Source organism: Octopus sinensis, linkage group LG18, assembly GCF_006345805.1.
Source record: "Octopus sinensis linkage group LG18, ASM634580v1, whole genome shotgun sequence".
Classification (NCBI taxonomy): Eukaryota; Metazoa; Mollusca; class Cephalopoda; order Octopoda; family Octopodidae; genus Octopus; species Octopus sinensis.
The window spans coordinates 9200537-9209622 of record NC_043014.1 but is presented as its reverse complement, the minus strand read 5'-3'; the positions used below and the strand labels follow the sequence as shown (position 1 = coordinate 9209622).

The following is a 9086-nucleotide window of genomic DNA, read 5'->3' as shown; positions in this document are numbered from 1 at the left end:
GTCATCCGCCAAATTTCACCTATTGAATCTTAAACCCTCGGATTTTCACATCATAATACTAGGGACCACCTACTTCCCATTTAATGATGGGGCATTTAAACAGCTTGCAGCAGAAATGCACAATGCTTTTTATTACGATTAGTTGTTAAAGTGAAAATACTGCAGAATTGTGTCACGTGATCCAGTGGCTTGCAAAACTAGTTGCATGTATTGGTCGATTACTAAGTTACCCCAATCGTGTGTTTGCAGCATCTGAACAACAAACATTTTCCAGTCACCGCATTTTCGAATATCCTGAAAAAGGGAACTTCGCCTCGAAATATAGAAATACAAGGTACAACTTCAGCTTTGTTCTGTTTCCTTTTCATTTTGCAATTTACTTTGTAACTTCTCACATGGTTCCGGCTTTACACAGCTACATTCTTTAAAGTTATACCGCACAATATTTCACAAAAAACTACCTCATACATACACAGGTAAGAGGTTTGCAAAACAGAGTTTATTTTACCAAGGTGCCTCTTGAAAATCACCTGAAGTGACATATCTGCACCGAGGTGTATACCCAATCCATCTGTGCAGTATTCCACCCACGAGTGATCGAAACTAGATGGGCCGAAACGATAGTCGTGATCAAGAAAGATTCTCGCATCTTCCATCTTCTGTCTCTCTCATTAACTACATACCGAACGAACACCAAGCCAGCGAACTTGCTTTAATGGCAAAGTACCTGGTGTACACCCTACAATTTATTACATACTTACTATATATATATGTATATATATATATTATATATATATATATATATATATGTATGTATGTATATGTACATATAGACTCATACTTACGCACAATTATATATGATTGTATGTGTGTGTACATGGGTGTGATCGGAGAGGGATGGGTTGCGCCTGTGTATTTATGCATGTGTGTGTGTGTGTGTGTGTGTGTGTGTGTGTGTGCGGATTTGTGTGGGAGTGTGCAATTGTGTGTGTTCGGTTAGAGTCTTTCTGAGTTCAGATACCAACTGGAGTTTTCCTGTCTCTCAGACTAAATGCTAGTATGTCTGGATATTTAAAAACGTTGTTTCCTATTTTAGAATTACACAGAGAACACAAGACAACAGAAAACACAACACAATTACATACAAAGATCTCAAACACTAATACCACAGTTAAGACATATCGCGTGAGAATGCACTCGATTGTCGGAGATCTCTTCTGTAGTTTACAGAAGAAATGACGTAATAATTCTTAAAAGATGATTCGCGTCATTTCTCGAAATTCAAACTTGCTCTCTTCGGAACTCCAAAAACTGAATTCAATGAGAAAATATCTTTTTACAACTGTTTTCACTGTAATTCATATAATGTACTTCTATCCTTTGGACTTAATTTTCATTGCGTTAGTTAATTTATGGATAGTTTTCTCTGCTAGATAGTCCATGCTACGTTTATGCTAATGTATATTTATCTATTTATATGAACAAAATCTCACACAAAAGTATTATTCCGCAACAGAGGCAACATTTGGTCGCCATATTTTCTCGTCTAATGCGTTATTTCTCTCGTTACTTTTATCATTTGGACTTTATTTTCATTGTGTTATTTACTTAATGCCTAATTTCCTCCGCAAGGCAGTACATTATTTTTTTATTCTGTGGTATATTTATCCATTTGTATGAGCAAAATCTCCCTCAGAAATACTATTTCACGCCAGAGGTAACGTTTGGTGGCATATGTTCTCTTCTAATTCGTTATTTCTGCAGTTTGTTCACGTCTCCTCATTTTAACACTAATGCTGTTCTATAACATCATGGCCAATCAGAGACACAGGAATTATTATGATCTCGATTATCGTCCCGCATTACCAACGATCGTTGAAGCTCGTGATGAAAGCTTGATGCAGAAAAAAGCGGAAGCAAAAGACTTGAAGAAGATACAAAAAGTAAACCGATGTGCACTCTCACATTCACAAGAATCGCAAAAGTGTTCCCTATTCAAATCATGCTGTTCTAAAAAAAAGGAAGAGGATCCAGAGGCTTCCCAAAAATGCACCGACAGTAATATTTGATCCAGAATATGCCTGAACGTGATATTTCAGAATATCAATTGGTGTTATAACATGATGGACGAAGGAGGTTAAAATGTTTGGCCCAAAACAGAAAGCATGATATACATTAAAATGTGTTGATGAATACGGTAAAACGGCAGATGGAAAATCGAGCGATATTGTTGATGGAATACGAAGGGAAATGTCATCATTCATATGAAAGAGTTGAAGCAAATATGTAAATAGAAAAATATAATCATAAAAAAAGTGAATTGTGTTCCTTTGATTTCACTCTCAGCACACTTTGGCATTAGGTGTGTGTGTATGTGTGTGTGTGTGTGTGTGTGTGTGTGTGCTATAGTGTATTCGTAAGTGTCTGACATCTGTGTGAGTACATATATATATATATATTATATATATATATATATATATGTATGTGTGTGTGTAACTATAAAATGAAGATACTCATGTACTTCTAGCTACACGTGTGTTTATCTATGTATCCAACTATATATATATATATAATATATATATATATATATATATATATATGTATATGTATATATATATATGTATATGTATATATATATGTATATATAAAATATATCTATATGTATATAACTATATATATATATATATATATTATATATATATATATGTACGTGTAATTTACTCCTCCCGTATGTGTGTATTTTATAAGAGAAAAGCATGTAATAATTTAACTAGAAAAAGGATCAACTTCATACACGAACTTCTGTTTGTTTATGGTATGACAATAAGTGAGTTGTATGTGTTATTTATTTATCAACACACTAATGGCAATTATTTAATACTCGTCATTTAAATACGTAATTTAATCCTTTTTGAATGTAATGGCAAATTAAGTTATTGCAGTATACATGTTGCATTAAGAGTGAATATTTCTTTATAAAGAATGTTTTTTTTTAGCTATATTTCTGGGTGCATACGCAAAAAGACCTGCTTTTTCTCCCACAAATGATGCTCATTCATAAAGTCTGCCATGTGAAAAGCATGGTTCTCCAAGATGCAATCCAGCAACTTTTAGTGTTTGGCCTTGACTTTTATTAATGTTCACGGCAAAAGAAATTCGGATAAGAAACTGTAACCGCTTAGATTGGAATGGGACATTAGATGGCATAACTAGTATGCGAAGAGGGTGTAACCTTTACCATATCGAGTGAGAATATTTGCCTCAATGCAGTTCATCATACGTTTGTACAAAATTAACCTTGTACCATTGCATAATTTTGGTTGAGACAAATTACTAAATAGCATATCAGGAGTCCCTTTTTTTTTAGCTAAAAACAATAGGGAGCTGTACCTGGTAGTTCTAGTAAGTTCAGAAATTCGATGGTGTAGTTAACATAATCCTGATCATCACCAACACTGTCAATTGAGTTATAAGTGAACACTTCACCCGGAAGTTTATTCAATAGCATATTAATAATGCTATTTACAGCAACATATTTTGGAGCAAAGATAGGTCGCTCACAGATCTAATCTGTATTGTTGTAGTTATGAAGAAGATTTGGAAAGCTTTCTGTCACCAAATCATCGACGGAATCAGCTGAATTACATATTGGACTGAGTGTAAGAAACTCTTCTTCATCAATTGAAACTTTTTCGACCACCGACTTTCAAAAGATGCACTGCAAATAGTTCAGCTGATTGATATCTTGAAAGCCTCCATCTCATATTTGTCCAAAGATGAATTTTGTTTCACTTAGTGCCATAATAGAGAAGATTTTATTGAGGAGCTCATCCACTTTTGATCGTCTTGGAACAACTGGTAATCTTTGTCAGATGTTTCCTGATAATAATACTGTGATATTTCCCATCATAGAATTACAATTATCAGCGTCTCATAATGTCATGCCAACAACTTTAAATTTTTTTTTTTTTTTTTTGGCTATGGTACATTTGCCCCAGACAATTAAGTGAGATCTTTGTATTGCTCACCCATTCCGGAATTTCTAGATATATTACAAACTGAATCCTCTTTGTTAGATAAATCTAAAGGTAAATTGAATGTCGAATGGACAATCCGATCTCTGGTTTCCTGCGATCCCAGAAGTAGCAGTAGCTAACGCTATTTTATTTTCTTGACGAACTTTAGCCAGGAGGAACTTAATTACAAATGTTTTTCCCAGAACCTCCTGCAGCATCTAAGAAATAAAGTCATTCAATGTTATTGTTAATACTTTCTATGACAGTGGAATATGCATGAGGTTGATTAGGTAGAAGCTTGGGAAGATTATCATATATGTACATGATCAGTTCCTCCATATCATAGGAAATTCCCCTCACTATTTCAGTGGAGTTAAAATATAGTAACAGTTCTTTATAGAGCACCCATGACATAGGGACAAAAAACACGTTACCGTCCAGCATTGTTACTATTTATATCACGTTTTGAGACTTTATATCTGTCTATCTATTTATCCATCTATCTATCTATCTATCTATCTATCTATCTATATATATATATATATATATATATATATATATATATACATATATATTGGGTTGTCCGGTAGGTTCGTGCCGATTTATAGTAGCTTACCTTTCGACTTACCCTACCATGCACCTTAATTCTGGTAAAAAGGTATTTTCAAGTTAAAGGAAAGATGGAGACGCATTGTGCAACAAAATGGTTCATATTTGGTTGATTAAAAATGTAATGGCAAGTATTTATTGACTTTTTTCTTTCCTTTAAAATTCGGCAGGAACTTTCCGGACAACCCAATATATATATAGTGAGAGATTTAAAATAATAAGGGTGGAAAATTGAATATTAATTTGATTAATATCAATTTAATACCAGTGGTATAGCATATAGAAAATTCTGAAGATTCAGAAAAATTGTATTACATGCATATAAGAGGGATGATCACTAAGTGGACATCCATATGCTAGAAGTTGACCCCCTATGGTCTTACCACTAAGAAAGGAATGTTCTCAAGAAAATTTAGCAAACACTAGAACGTAAGCGAGCAAGACAAAGGAAAAGTTTCGTTGTTACGTAATCACTTACGTAGGTGTTTGCTAAATTTCCTCGGGAACATTCCTTTCTTAGAGGTAAGACCACAGGGGGTCGACTTCTAGCACATGGATGTCCACTTAGTGGTCATCCTTCTTATATGTACATATATATATATATATATATATATATATATATATATATATATATGAGCACTCTGTCAGGTACGAGCACAAGGGTCACAGCTGATGCGATCAACGGAAAAGCCTACTCGTGCAAGTGGGTGAGCACTCTACTGACACTTGTGCCCGTACCAGCGTGACACAGAGCGTGGCAAGGTTGGCCCTTTGAAATACAGGTACTACTCATTTTTGCCAGCTGAGCGAACTGGAGCAACGTGAAATAAAGTGTTATTCTCAGGGACACAACGCGTTGCCGGGAATTGAACTCACGACCTTACGAACGTGAGCGGTATGCCCGCACTTATATTTATACGTATGTTCCTATATCTGTATAGGAACCCCTCGTATATGGTTGCGTATAGGAGGAAGAGACCTTCTTCGTTAATGAACGACCATGGGATTGCACCTAGAAAGTTACCCTCCGAGGCACAAGTCTGGTCAAGATTGCTTGTGGAAGTCCAGCAGTCGCCCATGGAAACCGGCCTCCCCTCTCCACGCCACCAGTGTTATCCAAGGGAAAGGCAAAGGGGGCCGATACAGCAGGGCACCAGTGACGTCGCAATTCATTTCTACAGCTGAGTGAACTGGAGCAACGTGAAATAAAGTGTCTTGCTCGAGAACACAACATACAGCCCGGTCCGGGTATCGAACTCACAACCTCACGATCGCCTTCACATTGTTGCGTATATTCAAATATCTATATGTGATGCTACCGCACTTCTTTTCTTCGCTAGTTTAATGATGTTCATGTCTTGAACCCTTAATTCTCGTTTACAATTACGGCTCCTTCAGCAGGGTTATTTTCTTTTCTGTCTTTTACTTGTTATTTCTTCCCATATTTTAGCAGCATTTACCATTTGAAAAACCTGTGAATATTGCGTATGACAGCAGAAATTAAATTGAACTTTAAATAACTGCAATTACTTGCTACAGCGATTTCATTTTAAACCAGAAACTAAACGATTCGTCTCCGCTCATATGACGCAACGCTAAGATAATCAAAATGCCTGGAACCCGAAAGTTTAACTGCAAATTACATAGATTTTAACACATAGATATTCGATTCTAACATCGTTGTATCTCGAAATTCAAAACGAACGCCTAATAAAACCTTAATTTTCAATTCCCTCACATTCTTATTTTCTGAAGCCCTAGGATATGAGATCTTAAACCATGATAGCTAGATTAAATTACGTACAGTATTTTAAATCCACCATTTTAATATCTTCGTTGTTGCTATTTTTCCACTCCACTGTTCCATCAGGGTTTCAGTCACATCCAGTCATACTTTGATTCTCGGAACAAAATAGATATTTGCAATAAGAGTCAGTAAATTTGCTCGATATCATCTGTTGTGGCATAAATTTGAAAACAGAATCAAACCCCTCATTAAACCGTTCTAATGTGTCTTGACCCCTTATCGACGTTACGGGTCGGACCACGTCGCTGTATTTACCCGGTGCGTATCGCCACACACTTCCGGAGACTGACGGCATCGATCGCGCCTACGTCCACGTGTACGTGGGCCATACCGCGAGCTTAGTCATACGCGTAATTCTAGGCACAGGCGTAGCTTTGTGGTAAAACGATTTCTTCCCAGGCACATCGTTCCGGGTTCAATCCCAGTGCCCGACATCTTGCGAAAGTGTCTTCTACTACAGCCTCGGGCCGACCAAAGCGTTTTGAGTGGATTTGGTAGGCACGAAATTGAAAACAAGCTCATCATATATATGTATGTATGTATGTGTGTGTATGTATGTGTGTGTATGTGTGAATGTATGTATATGCATGTGTATGTATGTATGAGTCTGTGTGTGAGTATGTGTGTGTATGGATGTGTATGTGTGTACATGTGTATGTGTGTGAGTATGTGTGTGTATGGATGTGTATGTGTGTGCATGTGTATGTGTGCATGTGTATGTGTATGTCCCACCCCTGCCGCTTGACAACTGGTATTAGGATGGACATGTCATACGCATATTCATAGGCGCAGGCGTAGCTGTGCGGTAAGAAGCTTGCTTCCCAACCGATAGAATAAGAAATTGGATTTTAAAAAAATAAACCCGAGAGTCGATTCATTCGACTAAAACACTTCGAGGCGATGTCCCATCCTGGTCGCAATCAGTTGACTGAACATATAAAAGATAGTCGATACAACAAATTCAACTGGATATTTGCAGCTGATAGATTTATGGATTAAGATATCTTTCCAAGGCCCATAAAAGGAAAACCTTCAAAATATGAAAAATTCAAAGGTTACGAGTCATTTCAAAATTGGCTGTTAAACAAATCATTGTCATTGGAGCAGTAACAGGTGTGTTAGGGAAAATGGTAAAATCTCCTCACCCGTAAATCCTAACATGAGAGAAATACCCCCGGCTCTTCTATATCGCCTTTGTCAAGATCAGTCACCTCAGGGACCGCTCCTCTCCACACACATCAATATGAAGGGGCTCACTCCCTCTCTATAGATTTTATACTCAGACAAGAGTTAATGACGATGACGCGGGAACGTTATAACTGTCCAGTACGGGATTGACTTCAACAAGATCATATGCGATAGAAGCATCTGAAATATATAGCGATTGCATGAGTGTTTGATTTATGGTCTATAATAGTCCTTTAATTGTTTCAATCATTTGACTGCGGCCATGCTGGAGTACCTCCTTTAGTCGAGCAAATCTACCCCAAGGACTTATTCTTTGTAAGCCTAGTACTTCTTATTCTATCGGTCTCTTTGGCCGAACCACGCTACCCTCGACTCGGACGCGATTACCCGCCGAACTTAAGCATATCGCTAAGCGGAGGAAAAGAAACCAACCGGGATTCCCTAAGTAACGGCGAGTGAACCGGGAGAAGGCCAACGCCGAATCTCGTCGGCCGCGCCGGTCGTCGAGAGCTGTGGCGCAAGGGTCGTACACGGTCGATCGTTTCGCCCGGCTAGGTTACGTGGACGTAAACACACCAGTATCGGTTGTCAAGTGATGTTGGAGGGACAACCACAGACACACACAAACACACACACACAAACAGATACATATATGCGACGGGCTTCTTTCAGTTTCTGTCTACCAAATCCACTCACAAGGCTTTGGTAGGCCCGAAGCTATAGTAGAAGACACTTGCCCAAAGTGCCGTGAAGTGGGACTGAACCCGGAACCATGTGGTTGGTAAGCAAGCTACTTACCGCACAGCCACTCCTGTGCCTAATACCCAAAGAATACATTAATGGTACAGCAAAATCCGAAACTGTCGTTATAAATACCATGCTGTGCATGCCGTATATGATGTTCGATCGAGTGCATGATCAACAGGAAATTAACTGCCTATGGTTGTAACGTAAATGACCGCCTGTAAATGTGAGATTGAGTTTTTTGACAGGTTTTAGTTTAAAGGATTACATTTGAATGCAACATATTTATGAAAGCACGTCTGTTTGTGAATTATTTTCTACATAACCTTATTAATTATACCAGAGAAAAAATTCTTTATATATTCGACCATGTCATCATTTCGTAATTATAGAGTTGTAGGTAAAGTCTTCGAAACACATTCAAACGAAAAATTACAGCAATTTGAACGAGTAAAAATTCAAAAGCATTAAAAGAAAAATAATTATTGACTCAACTTTGAAAACGGATAACTTTTATGTATGGTAAATAAATGTAGCTAGATCTATACACAGCTACAATGAAAGTAAAGAGAAGCCACACTGTGTTCTCTTATGAAAGATTCTTAAGTCAAAGTAAGAAGCCAGCCAAATTGCACGGATATTTACGAAAGAATTATAAAGAAATCATGAACAGGCGCAGCCGTGGCTATTAGGTGAAACGTTTGGTTCCCAAACTCATGGTT

General features: G+C 37.4%; 2 long non-coding RNA genes across 4 annotated transcripts in view; one reads left to right on the top strand and one right to left on the bottom strand.

Annotated features, from left to right (window-relative positions):
• Positions 1–7981: 7981 nt before the first annotated feature.
• LOC118766867 overlaps positions 7982–9086 on the bottom strand; it is an 11701-nt gene continuing 10596 nt past the window's right edge. For both annotated transcript variants that reach the window (XR_005002777.1, XR_005002778.1), the window contains one exon: positions 7982–8171. This is a non-coding gene — a long non-coding RNA (uncharacterized LOC118766867). The remainder of the gene's footprint in view (positions 8172–9086) is intronic.
• Positions 8038–9086, top strand: part of LOC118766866 — a 26529-nt gene continuing 25480 nt past the window's right edge. Inside the window, exon 1 of one of the 2 annotated variants that reach the window (XR_005002775.1) lies at positions 8038–8180. This is a non-coding gene — a long non-coding RNA (uncharacterized LOC118766866). The remainder of the gene's footprint in view (positions 8181–9086) is intronic. The other variant, XR_005002776.1, reaches the window with a different exon arrangement.